This window comes from Puma concolor, chromosome B2 (genome assembly GCF_028749965.1).
Source record: "Puma concolor isolate L17-30 chromosome B2, mPumCon1.1.hap2, whole genome shotgun sequence".
Lineage (NCBI taxonomy): Eukaryota > Metazoa > Chordata > Mammalia > Carnivora > Felidae > Puma > Puma concolor.
The window spans coordinates 31,969,392-31,988,243 of record NC_141671.1 but is presented as its reverse complement, the minus strand read 5'-3'; the positions used below and the strand labels follow the sequence as shown (position 1 = coordinate 31,988,243).

General features: G+C 38.1%; 2 long non-coding RNA genes across 2 annotated transcripts in view; one reads left to right on the top strand and one right to left on the bottom strand.

Moving 5' to 3' along the window:
• The window catches only part of LOC147580868 (uncharacterized), a 32,267-nt gene extending 21,240 nt beyond the window's left edge, over nt 1-11,027 (top strand). The window contains exons 4-5 of the long non-coding RNA XR_015250788.1: nt 10,109-10,129; nt 11,007-11,027. This is a non-coding gene — a long non-coding RNA (uncharacterized LOC147580868). The remainder of the gene's footprint in view (nt 1-10,108; nt 10,130-11,006) is intronic.
• Nucleotides 1-18,852, bottom strand: part of LOC147580866 (uncharacterized) — a 278,927-nt gene that overhangs the window by 213,311 nt on the left and 46,764 nt on the right. The window lies entirely within an intron of this gene.

Sequence of the window (18,852 nt, the reverse complement as noted above, 5' to 3'; positions counted from 1 at the left end):
AAGAACATTTGTTCATCAAATGCCACGAAGTGAAAAGGCAACATTAAGTAGAAAAGCATATTTACAACACATAAAAAAAAATAAAAAACATTTTAAGACTGGTATCAGTATATGAAGAATTCCCACAGAAAGAAAACAATTTGGAAGGGCCAAGACAGTAGAGCAGCATGAAGTTCTTGGCTTCTCTCATCCCTGAATGCAGCTAGATCAGCACCAAACCAATTTGTACACCTAGGACATTGTACTGAGGATTAACACCACAATCTGCATAACTTAAGCCACAGAACTCAGCAGGTACACAGTGTGGAGAGGTGAACTGGGGGAGAGAGAAGCCGCAGAGGGTGGGGAGCTGTTTTTGTGGGGAAAAGTGGAGAAAGTGTGGCACACCAGGAGAGTACAAAAAAAGTACTCCCCCAAAAGTAGCGGGAGAGAAAAAGAGTGGAAACGCTCACAAAGGACTGAACAAGAAATCTGTTCACCAAAAGCACTGATGGGGAGAAATGAGAGGATTTCAATACCATATGACTCTATAAATAGGAGACTGAAGAGTCGTAAATTCTGGAGATCAATATCTGGCAGTGCTCAAGTGGAGAGGAAGGGTGAATCCCCAGGAGCAGGCAATGAGGTCTGAGGGGTCAGTGGGCCACACGGGGAGAAGGATTTCCCCTGCTTGGAGGACATTTGGAAGAGGCCATTTGGTCCCCCCATTGGCAAAAGTCCCAACGGACCCCAGAAAACAGCCACATTTGCTGGTATTGGAACAAAGATGGCAGGGTGTGATGAAACCTGGCGCCAGTTATTTGTTGTGATTTGCCACACTGCTGCCACTGTGCAATCACATGAATTTTTGCTGGGGCGAACCCGGCCACAATCTCTGAACCTCTGCTACAGTGCAATCTCATGAACACCATCACAGTAATGTTCTCTGGGGCAAGCCAGTACCCAGCCACTGCTCAGTGAGACCCTCCCCGGAGGGTCAGAGCAGGTCCAAGCCACAAAGTTCTCAGAAGTTATGGTTTTGGAAATACAGCCCTATGTGAGATAAAATTCAGGAGAGAGGTGACGCCTAGCAGACTGATGGCTTGGACACAGTGTAGAAACAGGGAGTGGATGGAAGCGGGAGACAAAGAGAGGTGCTTGATTACAGGTAAGTGAGAGCTGAATTCCTGTGCCAGAGACTGGGAAGCTGAGTGAAGCCATTTTCACCTCTCCTGTGCATGCACAAACATGCGCAAGTGCACATGTGCCACACTGATCCACCTCAGTAAGCTAAGCAGCTTACTGGTGGAAAACGAAGCCATCACACCAAGTCCTGCCCAACTGTACCCACCAAGCACATGCCCTAGAGGACCACTACACATCTCTCTGCCTACTTAGTGAACTATAAAGTGCTTGATAGTTTGACTTCTAGGGGAAACTGGATATAACTTCTTTTGGATTTCATTCTGTTTGCTGGTCCATCTATTCATTTGTTTGTTTCTTTCTTTCTTTTTTTGCTTTTGTTTAAATTTTTTCCCTCCTTCCTTTTTCTTGGATACAGAAAGAGAAAATTTTATTTTTATTTTCCATTTTTTAAATTTCTTTTTAGTATTTTTTTATTTTTGTAAATGTTTTTATTCTATTTCACTTTCTTCATTTCATTTTATTCTATTTTATTGTATAATTTTTTTTAATTTTAAACTTTTTCTTACTTTTTTTCTTCTTCTTTCCCTTTTTTCTCTATTCTACCAAGTTTCATTCAACAATCAGACCAAAACACACCTAGGATCTAGCTTTCTTTATTTGATTTTTTGTGTGTTGTTTTTAATTTTTTAAATTTTTATTTTTATTTTATTAGTTCTTTTTCTTCCTGCAAAATGACAAAATGAAGAAATTCACCCCAAAAGAAAGAACAGGAAGAAATGACAACCAGCAGGTTAATCAACACAGATATAAGCAAGATGTCTGAACTACGCCTTAGAATCACAATAATAATACTAGCTGGGGTTGAAAAAAGCACAAAACCCTTTTCAGAGGATATGAAAGAAGTAGAATCTAGTCAGGATGAAATTAAAAATGCTATAACCGAGATGCAATTTTGAATGGTTCCACAGCAGCAAGGATGGATGACGGAGAGCAGCAAATCAGTGATAAAGATGACAAAATTATGAAGAACAATGAAACAGGAATAACAGAGGGAAACTAAGGCAAAAGAGCACAATACAAGAATTAGAGAACTCAATGACTTATTAAAAAGGAATAATATCTGAATCATAGGAATCCCAGAAGATGAAGAGAAAGACAACATGGTAGAAGGTTTACGTGAGCAGATTATAGCAGAAAACTTTCCTAATCTGGGGAAAGACACAGATATCAAAACCCAAGAAGCACAGAGAACTCCCATTAGATTCAGTGAAGACTGACCATCACCAAGGCATATCATAGTCAAATTCACAAAATACACAAACAAGGAAAGATATATGGAAAAAAACAAGGGAAAAAAGTCCTCAACATATAAGGGAAGATAGATCAGGTTCACAGCATACCTATTCACAGAAACTTGGCAGGCCAGAAAACAATGGCAGGATATATTCAGTGTGCTGAATTGGAAAAATATGCAGCCAAGAATTCTTAATCCAGGAAGTCTGTCATTTAAAATAGGACAGATAAAGAGTTTCCCAGACAAACTAAAACTAAAGGAGTCCATGACCACTAAACCAGCTCTGCAAGAAATTTTAAGGGGGATTCTCTTAGGGGAGAAAAGATGAAACAAAAGAAAAAAGCCAAAATCAACAAAGACTAGAAAGGACCAGAGAACACCACCAGAAACTCCAACTCTACAGGCAACACAATAGCAATAAATTAATATCTTTCAGTACACACTAGAAATGTCAATTAACTAAATGCTCCAATCAAAAGACATAGGGTATCAGAATGGATAATAAAACATGATTTTAGAAACCCATTTCACAAGAGACTCATTTTAGACTAAAGACAATTTTAGACTGAAAGTAAGGGGATAGAGAACCATCTATCATTGTAATGGTTGGCAAAAGAAAGCTGGAGTAGCCATACTTACATCAGACAAATTAGATTTTAAAATAAAAACTAACAAGAGATGATAGGCATTTTGTCAAAATTAAGGGGTCTATCCACCAAGAAGTTCTAACAATTTTGAACATTTACGCCTCTAATGTGAAGCACTCAAATATATAAAGCAATTAATCACAAATATACAGAAACCGATTGATAATAATACCATAATAATAGGGAACTTAAACACCCCACCTACACCAATGGACAGATCAGCTAAACAGAAAATCAACAAGGAAACAATGACTTTGAATGACACACTGGACTGGATGGACTTAACAAATATATTCAGAACATTTCATCCTAAAGCAGCAGAATACACATTCTTCTCGAGTGCACATGTAGCATTTTCCAGATTGGATCACATACTGGAACACAAATCAGCCCTCAACAAATACAAAAAATCAAGATCATACCATGCATATTTTCAGACCACAATGCTATGAAACTCGAAATCAACCACAAAAAAACTTTGGAAAGACCATGAATACCTGGAGATTAAAGAACACCCTACTAAGGAATGAATAGGTTAACCAAGAAATTAAAGAGAAAGTTAAAAAGTACACGGAAGTCAATGAAAATGATAACACGACAGCCCCAAATCTCTGGAATACAGCAAAAGCAGCCATAAGAAGGAAGTATATAGCAATCGAGGTGTTCCTACAGAAGGAAGAAAGTCTCAAACACAAAACCTAACCTTATACCTTAAAGAGCTGGAAAAGGAATAGCAAAGAAAGCCCCAAACCAGCAGAAGATGGAAAATAATAAAGATTAGAGCAGAAATCAATGATCTCAAAATAAAAAAAAATAGTAGAATAGATCGATGAAACCAGGAGCTGATTCTTTGAAAGAATTAACAGAATTGATAAACCCCTAGCCAGTTTGATCAAAAAGAAAAGGGAAAGGACCCAAATAAAATCAAGAATTAAAGAAGAGAGCACAACCAACACTGCAGAAATACAAACAATAATAAGAGAATATTATGAGCAATTACATGACAATAAATTGGGCAATCTGGAAGAAGTGGACAAATTCCTAGAAACACATAAACTGCCAAAACTGAAATAGGAAGAAATAGAAAATTTGAACGGACCCATAACCAGTAAAGAAATTGAATTAGTAATCAAGTCTCATAACAAACAAGAGTCCAGAGCTGGGTGGCTTTCTAGGGGAATTCTACCAAAGATTTAAAGAGTTAACACCTATTCTTTCTAATATTTTCCCAAAAATAGAAATGGAAGGAAAACTTCCAAACTCATTCTATGAGGGCAGCATTATCTTGATTCCAAAAACAAAGACCCCACTAAAAAGGGTAACTAAAGACCAAGTTCCTTGATGAACATGGATGCAAAAATTCTCAACAAGATACTAGCCAGCCAGATCCAACAATACATTAAAATAATTATTCACCACAATCAAGTGGGATTTATACCTGGGATGCAGGGCTCATTCAATATCCACAAATCAATCAATGTGATACCTTACATTAATAAAAGAAAGGACAAGAACCACATGTTCCTCTCAAAAGATGCAGAAAAAGCATGTGAAAAAATACAGCATCTTTCTTGATAAAAACCCTCAAGAAAGTAGGAATAGAAGGAGCATACCTCAAGATCATAAGAGCCATACATGAAAGACCCACCACTAATATCACCCTCAATGGGGAAAAACTGAGTTTTCCCCCTAAGGTCAGGAACACAACAAGAATGTCCATTCTCACCACTGTTACTCAACATAGCGTCGGAAGTCCTAGGCTTAGCACTCAGACAACACACACAAAAAAAATAAAAGGCACCCAAATCATCAAGGAAGAAGTCAAACTTTCACTCTTCACAGATGACATGATACTCTATGTGAAAAACCCAAAAAGTTACACACACACACACACACACACACACACACACACACACACACACAAACTGCTAGAACTGATCCATGCATTCAGTAAAGTCACAGGATATAAAGTCAATTCACAGAAGTCAGTTGCATTTCTATACACCAATAATGAAGCCTCAGAAAGAGAAATCAAGAAATCAATCCCATTTACAATTGCACCAAAACCCATAAAATACCTAGGAATAAACCTAACCAAGGAAATGAAAAATCTATACACTTAAAACTATAGAAATCTCATGAAAGAAACTGAAGAAGACACAAAAAAATGTAAAGTATTCCATGTTCATGGATTGGAAGAACAAATATTGTTAAAATGTCAATTCTACCCAAAGCAATCTACATATTCAAAGCAGTCCCTATCAAAATAACACCAGCATTCTTCGCAGAGCTAGAACAAACAATCCTAAAATTTGTATGGAACCAGAAAAGACCCCAAATAGCCAAAGCAATACTGAAAGAGAAAGCCAAAGCTGGAGGGAGGCCTCATAATTCCGGAATTGTGTATTACAAAGCTATTATCATCAAGACAGTATGGTACTGACACAAAAACAGACACTTAGATCAATGGAACAGAATAGAGAACCGAGAAATGTCCCCACAAACATATGGCCAACTAATATTTGACAAAGCAGGAAAGAATGTCCGATGGAATAAAGACAGTCTCTTCAGCAAGTGGTGCTGGGAAAACTGGACAGCGACATGCAGAAGAATGACCCTGGACCACTTTCTTACACCATACACAAAAATAAACTCAAAATGGATGAAAGACCTCAATGTAAGACAGGAAGCCATCAAAATCCTCGAGGAGAAAGCAGGCAAAAACCTCTTTGATCTTGGCCACAGCAACTTCTTACCCAACACGTCTCCGCAGGCAAGGAAAACAAAAGCAAAAATGAACTACTGGGACCTCATCAAAATAAAAAGCTTCTGCACAGAGAAGGAAACAATCAGCAAAACTAAAAGGCAACCGACAGAATGAGTGAAGATATTTGCAAATGACATATCAGATAAAAGGTTAGTATCCAAAATCTATAAAAAACTTATCAGACTCAATGCCCAAAGTTTTTTGGCATAATCCAGTGAAGAAATGGGAAAAAGACATGAATAGACACTTCTCCAAAGAAGACATCCAGATGCCTAACAGACTCATGAAGAAATGCTCAACATCACTCATCATCAGGGAAATACAAATCAAAACCACAATGAGATACCACTTCACACTGGTCAGAATGGCTAAAATTAACAACTCAGGAAATAATAGATACCAGTCAGGATATAGAGAAAAGGGAACCCTTTTGCACTGTTGGAATGCAAACTGGTGCAGCCACTCTGAAAAACCATATGGAGTTTCCTCAAGATATTAAAGCTAAAACTACCCTACATCCCAGCAATTGCACTACTAGGTATTTATCCAAAGTACATAGATGTGCTGTTTTGAAGGGCACACGCACCCCAATGTTTATAGCAGAGCTATTGACAGAAGTATGGAAAGAGCCCAAATGTCCGTCAAATGATGAATGGATAAAGAAGAGGTATATATATACAATGGAAGATTACTTGGCAATCAAAAAGAATGATATCTTGCCATTTGCAACACCATGGTTGGAACTAGAGTGTATTATGCAAAGTGAAATTAGTCAGTCAGAGAAAGACAAATATCATATGATTCATTCATATGTGTAATTTAAGATACAAAACAGATGAACATAAGGGAAGGGAAGCAAAAATAATATAAAAACTGGGAGGGGGAGAAAACCTAAGACAAATACAGAGAACAAACTGAGGGTTGCTGGAGGGGTTTGGGGTGGGGACTGGTCTAAATGGGGGATGGACATTAAGGAGGGACTAGTTGGGATGAGCACTGGGTGTTATATGTAGGGGATGAATCACTGGATTCTATTCCTGAAATCATTATTGCACTATATGCTAATTAACTTGGATGTAAATTTTTAAAAATAAATTTAAAAAAATAAAAAATTAAAAAATAAAGAATTCCTACAAATCAATTACCAGAAGATGGATAGCCCAATAGAAAAAATATTCTTGAACAGGTATTTCAAAAAGAAGACCAATTTATGGTCTAGAAGAACAAAAAGATGTTAGCATTAGGGGAAGCTGGGTAAAATCCACTGTCTGTAATATCTTTATAACTCTTATGTAAAACAAAAGCTACTTAAAAATAATAACTTAAGAAAAATTCACCCAAAGAGGGGGAAAAAATTAAGATATCATTTAAAGATAGTAACTAGTCAAGAATTAGAAGCTGGATAATGTCAAGTTTTGGCAGGGATATGGAAAAGTAAAATATTTATTCATTTCTGATATGAGTCTTAATTGCTTTAGGTCAATGCATGCTAGCAAATTGGTAACAGCTGGCTCTGTGTGCATGTTCATATGTGTGTGTGTGTGTGTGTGTGTGTGTGTGTGTTTAACAAATTATATTGATAGGATATATAGCACACACTTTGCAAAATAATAAAATATACAATAATTTTATTGATAAAATAGCCAAAAAATATATTAAAATGTGTCTAATTTCATAAATAATCAAGGAAATGTCAATTTAAAATTACAATAAAATGTAAGTATCTACTCGCCAGATTGGCAAAAATGTTAAAGTATGATCAACCTGCTAGCAAGGAGATGGAGTAATGGGAACCCACAGTTTTAACAGTAAATGTAAATTGGTATAACCATTTTGGAGGATGGTTTGTCATTATCTAGTTGAAGATACATACATTTAACAACCTAGTAATTCCATTCAGAAAAATGCTACAGAGAAATTCATGCATGTGTGGAAAACGTATAAAAATGTGCAGAGCAGCACTAGTCATAATAGTCAAAAACCAAAAACAATCCCAATGTCAACTAATAATAAAATAAATAAATATTGTGGCATAAGCATACAATAAACTCTCTAGAGCAATAAAACAATACAAATGAATCATAAGGACATAATGTGGCTCATAGGAAGCATAACACAAAAGAATATATCCAGTATGATTCAATTTATGTAACTTCCTAAATAAGCCAAACTTAAGCTATATTGCTTAGAGGTTGCAACTAGGTGATAACATTAAAAAGCAAGAATATCATTAAAAAAAAACAAGAAAACAGTTACCTCAGGGTAGAGGAAAGGAGTTATGATACATAGTGGTGGGAAGAGAGGATGCGGGCAAAATAATATTTTTTAACCTAGATGATATTAATATATATGTTTATTTTGTACTTGTTAATGTATACATTTACAGTTCATGCACTTTTCAGGATATGTGTTTTATTTTCCAATTCAAACATTAAATGGAAAAATACTTTATTCTGAATTGCACTCATAGAAAAAGAAAAGTTGCTCACTTTGCCATAGCAGCTGAGAGGAAAATGAAACAAGGGAGATTGTGTCCTTTGATCATTCTTCAAAATCTGCATGAAACAAAGGAAAAACCACTGTACTTCTCAAAGGATTCTATTTCTAATACCCTTGCCCTGGATCTATAATCTCTATGAACATAGGCAGTGTTGATTTTGTTTCTTGCAACACACTCAGTGCCTTGCACAGTGCCCACAACATCCTGAATGAATATTCACTGAAAGATAAATGAATATTCATTGAAGGATAAATGAATGCCTGAATGAAGGGGAAGACTGTCAATACAAACTAATATGTTATACATGAATCGCACTGAAATATTTGTGTTTCTATTTTAGAAGGAATAACATTATAATTCATTGGTTCCTTGGCTATTTCATCTCTATAACATTCCCCAATCTTCCTAATACCTGAGGGTTATCATTTCCAGTCTTTGAAAATCTTGATACTTCTTTTTTTCTGTTTCCCACCATTACTTAAAATTTTCCTATATCAATGACAATTTTTAACAGGAAGAATAGTATGAAGTAACATTGTCCTGGGGAAACAATTAAAATTTTTTATATCACTGACAAACAAGACTTTCCATTCTGGAAAATGTATTTGAGGTTGGACATTAGCATGGAAAGACGACATCTTAGAGATATAAATGATGTAGAAGGGATGAAAAAGAATTCAAGAAAACAAATGGAATGAAGACAAAGGAAGCCAATTTTATACACTGAGAATCGTACCTGTTCCAGAAAGATTTTTCTCTAGAAACAGGTGGGGAAGAAATTGAAGGACAGAATAATCTCCCTCTACCAACCCCTCCTATCTTTGTCAGCTAGGGTTGCACAGCAAAATACCCTAGACTCAGCAATTTAAACAACAGAAATTTATTTTCTCATAGTTCTAGAGGCAGGAAGTCTAAAATCAGGGTCCCAGCATAGTGGAGTTCCAAAAAGGGCCCTCTTCCTTGCTTGCAGATGATGCCTTCTCACTATGTCATCACAACGCAGAGAAAGAGAGAGCATAGTCTGGTGTGTCTTCTTATAAAGGCACTTAATATATTCCTCCTAGGACAATATTAGAAGAAGCGATTGTTAATCCAGTGAACCCAATACAAATACATTGCATGCACACTTACTTGCATATCTGTGTTTTCTTCACAAAGAAAGAATTTCAGAATTTAAAAGTAAGACTTTTTTCCCTATTTATTTCTTATATATTTCAGTCTCTCATAAAGTCTGAGGCTATAGCTCTACATGACCAGAGGCTCAGATTTCATAATATGTGAAATTCTCTCATTTTGTTACTGATTTCCCAGAAAGTAAAATTTCCATTGCTTTAACAGACCAATGTTAAATTGTTAAATTGACATTTTATACCAAAACTATTCGGTGACAGAAAGAAAAATGAAGATATAGCTGGAAAATGACAAAGATAAATAGTAAGAAGAATGGATATATTTGATATTTGTAAGTAATTTCCTTAAAGGGAGCTTAAAGCTCAGAGATAAGTAAAAAACTGTAATGGAAGGTCCCATCCCAATCCCCTGGGGGGGTTTGTAATTGAATGTTGACAGAAATCAAAGAATTAGAGCTATTCTCACAGGAAAGCAGAGAATGCTAAAACTCCAGTGCATTTGCCCCAAATCTGTGACTTGGGAGTTTGTGCTCTACCTTAAGAAAGTAACAACATTTGTAATGTTTCTCTAGAAAAAAATAACTAGGAATTGTGTTATTAAACTGGATTATTATTGTGTAAATTTTTTCACTGCGCTATTTTTAGGCATGACTTCTCCTTCCCCTGGTAAGTAATTTTTTTAATGTTTAATTTATTTATTTTTGAGGGGGGTAGAGGGGAGGAGAGAGAGAATCCCAAGCAGGCTCCATTCTGTCACAGAGCCCATCATGGGCTCCATCTCAAGAAGCATGAGATTATGACCTGAGCTGAAATCAAGGGTCAATCGCTTAACGGGCTGAGCCATCCAGGCACCCCTCCCCTGGTAAGTATTTTTAATCTCATTTATAGTGTTCTCAAATACTCTAAGACCCTTTCCTGCACTTGCTCTTTTTATTTATATTTATAAAACTTTGAGACTTCTGTTTTGACCTGTATTTTTAGAGAGTGAAAAGTCCAGTGGGGAAGGGCACAAGGTATAGGGAAGGAGTAATATGTTTATTTCAGCAGTGTCCTGGGAATGGTTATTTGGCCTAGCAGCCAAAATCAGTACATTTTGTGATTATGATTTGAATGTAAAGGTGGAAAGAAATAACAAAAGAAATAAGCCTAAGTGAAAATCCATGTTAACAGTGTGGAAATAACATAAGAACTAAACAACAGAGGTGATGTGGGTCACTACCAATTATCAACTGTGCAAAATTGTGTCATAAATTAGACTATTTAATCTTTCCATGATCAGTTTCTTGCTGTAGAAAATTGGGGTAGTAATAGTTCCATATCTATAGGATTAAATCAGTTAAATGACAAGAAATAGTTGGAACGATGTCTGCCATATATTTAGACATTATGATAATGGTAACTATGATTACCATTAGACCTCAGGAAAAAACAAATATATTAGAGTACAGATAGTACTTTAGAACTTAGGAAAAACCAATACTAAGATCTTTAGTGTTCTCAGAGGTAAACCCAACCACATTCATCTCCTTGTCTTTTATTTTAGGAAAAGTTGTAAAATCTACAGGTGAGTTCATTTTTCTATTATTTAATTCAAGAAAGAAATCTGAAAGTATGCATGGTATAATTTCAATTCTTGTAAACTTATGAAGGGCTGTTTTGTGACCCAGTATATATCTATCTTGGAGAATGTTCCATGTGCACTCGAGAAGAAAGTATATTCTGTTGCTTTGGGATGCAGAGTTCTAAATATATCTGTCAAGTCCATCTGATCCAATGTATCATTCAGGGCCCTTGTTTCTTTATTGACCGTGTGTCTAGATGATCTATCCATTTCTGTAAGTGGGGTGTAAAGTCCCCTGCAATTACCACATTCTTATCAATAAGGTTGCTTATGTTTATGAGTAATTGTTTTATATATTTGGGGGCTCCGGTATTCGGCGCATAGACATTTATAATTGTTAGCTCTTCCTGATGGATAGACCCTGTAATTATTATATAATGCCCTTCTTCATCTCTTGTTACAGCCTTTAATTTAAAGTCTAGTTTGTCTGATATAAGTATGGCTACTCCAGCTTTCTTTTGGCTTCCAGTAGCATGATAAATAGGTCTCCATCCCCTCACTCTCAATCTAAAGGTGTCCTCAGGTCTAAAATGAGTCTCTTGTAGACAGCAAATAGATGGGTCTTGTTTTTTTATCCATTCTGATACCCTATGTCTTTTGGTTGGCACATTTAATCCATTTACATTCAGTGTTATTATAGAAAGATATGGGTTTAGAGTCATTGTGATGTCTGTATGTTTTATGCTTGTAGTGATGTCTCTGGTACTTTGTCTCACAGGGTCCCCCTTAGGATCTCTTGTAGGGCTGGTTTAGTGGTGACAAATTCCTTCAGTTTTTGTTTGTTTGGGAAGACCTTTAGCTCTCCTTCTATTCTAAATGACAGACTTGCTGGATAAAGGATTCTCGGCTGCATATTTTTTTCTGTTTAGCACACTGAAGATCTCGTGCCAATTCTTTCTGGCCTGCCAAGTTTCAAAAGAGAGATCAGTCATGAGTCTTATAGGTCTCCCTTTATATGTGAGGGCACGTTTACCCTTTGCTGCTTTCAGAATTTTCTCTTTATCCTTGTATTTTGCCAGTTTCACTATGATATGTCGTGCAGAAGATCGATTCAAGTTACGTCTGAAGGGAGTTCTCTGTGCCTCTTGGATTTCAATGCCTTTTTCCTTCCCCACTTCAGGGAAGTTCTCAGCTATTATTTCTTCAAGTACCCCTTCAGCACCTTTCCCTCTCTCTTCCTCCTCTGGGATACCAATTATGCGTATATTATTTCTTTTTAGTGTATCACTTAGTTCTCTAATTTTCCCCTCATACGCCTGGATTTTTTTATCTCTCTTTCTCTCAGCTTCCTCTTTTTCCATAACTTTATCTTCTAGTTCACCTATTCTCTCCTCTGCCTCTTCAATCTGAGCTGTCATCGTTTCCATTTTGTTTTGCATTTCGTTTAAAGCGCTTTTCAGCTCCTCGTGACTGTTCCTTAGTCCCTTGATCTCTGTAACAAGAGATTCCCTGCTGTCCTCTATACTGTTTTCAAGCCCAGTGATTAATTTTATGACTATTATTCTAAATTCACGTTCTGTTATATTATTTAAATCCTTTGTGATCAGTTCATTAGCTGTTGTTATTTCCTGGAGATTCTTCTGAGGGGAATTCTTCCGCTTGGTCATTTTGGATAGTCCCTGGAGTGGTGAGGACCTGCAGGGCACTTCCCCTGTGCTGTGGTGTATAACTGGAGTTGGTGGGCGGAGCCGCAGTCCGACCTGATGTCTGCCCCCAGCCCACCGCTGGGGCCACAGTCAGAGTGGTGTGTGCCTTCTCTTCCCCTCTCCTAGGGGCGGGATTCACTGTGGGGTGGTGTGGCCCGTGTGGGCTACTTGCACACTGCCAGGCTTGTGGTGCTGGGGATCTGGCGTATTAGCTGGGGTGGGTAGGCAAGGTGCACGGGGGCAGGAGGGGCAGGCTTAGCTCGCTTCTCCTTAGGTGATCCACTTCAGGAGGGGCCCTGTGGCAGCAGGAAGGAATCAGATCCGCTGCCGGAGGTTTGGCTCCGCAGAAGCACAGAGTTGGGTGTTTGCGCGGAGCAAGCAAGTTCCCTGGCAGGAACTGGTTCCCTTTGGGATTTTGGCTGGGGGATGGGCGGGGGAGATGGCGCTGGTGAGTGCCTTTGTTCCCTGCCAAACTCAGCTCTGTCTTCCGGGGCTCAGCAGCTCTCCCTCCCTTTGTCCTCCAGCCTTCCCGCTTTCCGAGCAGAGCTGTTAACTTATGACCTCCCAGACGCTAAGTTGCGATTGCTGTCGGAACACAGTTCATCAGGCCCCTCTGCTTTTGCCAGCCAGACTCGGGGGCTCTGCTTGGCCGGGGAGCTGCCCCTCTGCCCAGGCTCCCTCCCGCCAGTCCGTGGAGCGTGCACCGCCTCGCTGTCCTTCCTACCCTCTTCCATGGGCCTCTCGTCTGCACTTGGCTCCAGAGACTCCGTTCTGCTAATCCTCCGGTGGTTTTCTGGGTTATTTAGGCAGGTGTAGGTGGAATCTAAGTGATCAGCAGGACGCGCGGTAAGCCCAGCATCCTCCTACGCTGCCATCTTCCCTCTCTCCTCGCCAAAATAATTTCATTGAAACGAGGATTATTTTCAGTTCCCCATGTAGGGCGATCTGGAGAGGAGATTGATCCAGCGAGACCAGATAGAATGGTCTAACAAAACCTCCAGACTAATTAACAGGCGTTATCTGCCCAAGGAATGGAACAAATAGGAAGCTCAGGTTCTAAGGAGCTGCCTTGTTTGTGCCAGTGGCCCCACGCTAGCTCTTTATTAATTGCACCACCTGGGATGCTGATAGCGAACTGAGCTTTGGAACATTTCACGCCTGGCATGAAATGCAGTTTTTACACAAGTGTCTTGTGGTTCAGAAATCCGACTTCACAGCTTATCTTCCGTTAGATGAAAGTGTTTACCATGTGTCTGGAACTGGAGTAAGTTCCTGCAGGTGCCCAAGAGCAGGGGCCTCCTCTCTCCTCTCATTAATTTGCTGATGCCTAACTGCACTGACGCAGCGGTGAGATACCGGGGAGAGACTCTACCAGACATTTAAAGCAGAGTTAGTATTTATCCTTCTCAAGTGTTCCAAAAACTATAAATGGAAGGAAAACTTCCATACTCATTCTATGTAGCCAGCATTACTTTGATTCCCAAGCCAGACCAAGACCCCACAAAAAAGGAGAACTACAGGCCAATATCCCTGATGAACATGGATGCAAAAATTCTCAACAAGATACTAGCAAATTGAATTCAACAGCATATAAAAAGAATTATTCACCATGATCAAGTGGGATTCATTCCTGGGCTGCAGAGCTGGTTCAATATTCACAAAGCAATCAATGTGATACATCACATTAATAAAAGAAAGGATAAGAACCATATGATCCTGTCAATAGATGCAGAAAAAGCATTTGACAAAATACAGCATCCTTTCTTAATAAAAACCCTCAAGAAAGTCAGGATCAAAGGAACATACTTAAAAATCATAGACACCATATATGAAAAGCCCACAGTTAATATCATCCTCAATGGAGAAAAACTGAGAGCTTTCTCCGTGAGATCAGGAACGTGACAGGGATGCCCACTCTCATCACTGTTGTTTAACATAGTGTTGGATGTCCTAGCATCAGCAATCAGACAACAAAATTAAATCAAAAGCATCAAAATTGGCAAAGAAGTCATCAAACTTTCACTTTTCACAGACGCTATGATACTCTACATGGAAAACCTGAAAGACTCACCAAAAGGCTGCTAGAACTGATACATCAATTCAGCTAAGTCGCAGGGTAAAAAATCAATGTACAGAATTTGGTTGCATTTCTATACACCAATATTGACACAACAGAAAGAGAAATAAAGAAACTGATCCCATTCACAACTGCAGCAAGAATCATAAAATACCTAGGACTAAACCTAACCAAAGAGGCAAAGATCTGTATGCTGACAACCATAGAAAACTTATGAAGGAAATTGAAGAAGACACAAAAAAATGGATAAACATTCCATGCTCATGGATTGGAAGAATAAATATTGTTAAAATGTCAATACTATCCAATGCAATCTACACATTCAATGCAATCCCTATCAAAATTGCACCAACATTCTTCTCAAAGCTAGAACAAACAGTCCTAAAATTTGTATGGAACCACAAAAGAGCCCAAATAGCCAAAGTAATATTGAAGAAGAAAACCAAAGTGGGAGGCATCACAATCCCAGACTTTTGCCTCTACCCCAAAGTTGTAATCATCAAGACAGCATGGTATTGGCACAAAAACAGACACATACACCAATGGACTAGAATAGAGAACCGAGAATTGGACCCACAAATGTATGGTCAACTAATCTTTGACAAAGCAGGAAAGAGTATCCAATGTAAAAAAAGACAGTCTCTTTAGCAAATGGTGCTAGGAGAACTGTACAGCAACATGCAGAAGAATGAAACTAGACCACTTTCTTACAGCATTCACAAAAATAAACTCAAAATGGATGAAAGACCTAAATGGGAGACAGGAAACCATCAAAACCCTAGAGGAGAAAGTAGGCAACAACATTTAGGACCTCAGCCACAGCAATTTCTTACTCAACACATCCCCAAAGGCGAGGGAATTAAAAGCAAAATGAACTATTGGGACCTCATCAAGATAAAAACTTCTGCATTGCAAAAGAAACAACCAACAAAACTAAAAGGCAACCGACAGAATGGGAAAAGATACTTGCAAATGACATATCAGATAAAGGGTTAGTATCCAAAATATATTAAAAAAAATTTACCAAACTCCACACCTGAAAAACAAATAATCCAGTGAAGAAATGGGCAGAAAACATGAATAGACACTTTTCCAAAGAAGACATCCAGATGACCAACAGACACATGAAACGATGCTCAACGTCACTCATCCTCAGGGAAATACAAATCAAAGCCACACTGAGATATCAACTCACACTGGTCGGAATGGCTAAAATGAACTCAGGAAACTACAGATGCTGACGAAGATGTGGAGAAATGGGAACCCTCTTGCACTGTTGGTGGGAATGTTTTCCACTCTGGAAAACAGTGTGGAGGTTCCTCAAAAAATTAAAATAGAACTACCCTACAACCCAGCAATAGCACCAGTAGGAATTTATCCAGAGGATACAGGAGTGTTGATTCATAGGGGCACATGTACCCAATGTTTATAGCCACACTTTCAACAATAGCCAAATTATTGAAAGAGCCTAAATGTCCATCAACTGATTAATGGATAAAGAAGATGTGATTTACATATACAGTGAAATACTACTTGGCAATGAGAAAGAATGAAATCATGCCATTTGCAGCAACATGGATTTAACTGGAAGGTATTGTGCTGAGTGAAATAAGTCAGTCAGAGAAAGACAGATATCTTATGTTTGCACTCATATATGGATCTTGAGAAACTTAACAGAAGACCATGGGGCAAGGGAAGAGAAAAAAATAGTTACAGCGAGAGAGGGAGGCAAATAGTAAGAAACTCTTAAATACAGAGAACAAACTGAGGGTGGATGGGGAAGGTGGGAGAAAAGGGAAAATGGGTGATGGGCATTGAGGAGGGCACTTGTTGGACAGGAAACTACCCCAAAAACCAGAAGCACACTTTACACACTGTATGTTAGCCAATTTGACAATAAATCATGTATTTTAAAAAATAAAATTAAATAATAAAATTAAAATTAAAAAATAATTTTAAACATAAAAAAACATGCAGGTTGCTTTGGGTAGTATAGACCTTTTAACAATATTTGTCTTTTCAATCCATGAGTGTGGAATGTCTTTCCTTTTCTTTGTGTCATCTTCAATTTCTTTCATTAATATTTTGTAGTTTTCGGAGTACAAGTCTTTCAATTCTTTGGTTAGGTTTATTCTTAGGCCTCTTATTACTTTGGGTAGAACTATAAATGGGATACATTCCTTAATTTCTCCTCTTGCTGTTTCATTATTGTTGTATAGAAACGCAGCAGATTTCTTTATGCTGATTTTGTATCCTGGAACTTTACTGTTTGTTAAATAATTTCTAGCAGTTTTTTTGGTGGAGTCTTTTGGGTTTTCTTTATGGAATATCGTGTCATCTCTCTGCAAATAGCAACAATTTGACTTCTTTCTTGCTGATTTGGATGTCTTTTATTTCTTTTTGTTGTCTGATTGCTGAGGCTAGGATTTCCAGTACTATGTTAAATAAAAGTGCTGAGAGCAGACATCCCTGTCTTGTTCCTGACCTAAGAGGAAAAGCTCTCAGTTTTTTTCCCATCGAGAGTGATGTTAACTGTAGGTTTTTCATAGATGGCCTTTATTGTGTTGAGGTATGTTCCCTCTAAACCTACTTTGTTGAGGGTTTTATCATGAGTGGGTGTTGTACTTTGTCAAATGCTTTTTCTACATGTCTTGAAAGGATCACATGATTCTCTTCCTTTCTTTCATTAATGTGGTTATCATGTTGATTGATTTGCAAATATTGAACCATACCTGCAACCCTGGAAGAAATCCCACTTGATTATGTTGAATGATTTTTTTAAAAACATATTGTTTGCTAGTATTTTAAATTTATTTATTTAAATTCAAGTTAGTTAACATACAGTGTAGTATTGGTTTCAGGAATAGAACTCAGTGATTTATCACTTACATGTAACACCCAGCGCTCATCCCAACAAGTGCCCTCCTTAATGCCCATCACTCATTTAGCCCATCCTCCTACCTTCAGCAACCCTCAGTTTATTCTCTGTATTTAAGAGTCTGTATGGTTTGCCTCCCCCTCTTTTCTTTTATCTTACTTTTCCTTCCCTTCCCCTATGTGCATCTGTTGTGTGATACAGGGGCAAGTCCAGAATTGTGATGCCTCCAGCTTGGGTTTTGTTTTTCAACATTACTTTGAGTATTTGGGGTCTTTCCTGGTTCCATACAAATTTTAGAGTTGTTTGTTCTAGCTCTGTGAAGAATGCTGGTGTTATTTTGATAAGGATTGCATTATCCCAATCAAAATTGCACCAGCATTCTTCTCGAAACTAGAACAAGCAATCCTAAAATTCACATGGAACAACAAAAGGCCCCGAATAACCAAAGTAATTTTGAAGAAGAAGACCAAAGCAGGAGGCATCACAATCCCAGACTTTAGCCTCTACTACAAAGCTGTCATCATCAAGACAGCATGGTATTGGCACAAACACAGACACATAGACCAATGGAATAGAATAGAAACCCCAGAACGAGACCCACAAACGTATGGCCAGCTAATCTTTGACAAAGCAGGAAAGAACATCCAATGGAAAAAAGACAGTCTCTTTAACAAATGGTGCTGGGAGAACTGGACAGCAACATGCAGAAGGTTGAAACTAGACCACTTTCTCACACCATTCACAAAAATAAACTCAAAATGGATAAAGGACCTGAATGTGAGACAGGAAACCATCAAAACCTTAGAGGAGAAAGCAGGAAAAGACCTCTCTGACCTCAGCCGTAGCAATCTCTTACTCGACACATGCCCAAAGGCAAGGGAATTAAAAGCAAAAGTGAATTACTGGGACCTTATGAAGATAAAAAGCTTCTGCACAGCAAAGGAAACAACCAACAAAACTAAAAGGCAACCAACGGAATGGGAAAAGATATTTGCAAATGACATATCGGACAAAGGGCTAGTATCCAAAATCTATAAAGAGCTCACCAAACTCCACACCCGAAAAGCAAATAACCCAGTGAAGAAATGGGCAGAAAACATGAATAGACACTTCTCTAAAGAAGACATCCGGATGGCCAACAGGCACATGAAAAGATGTTCAGCGTCG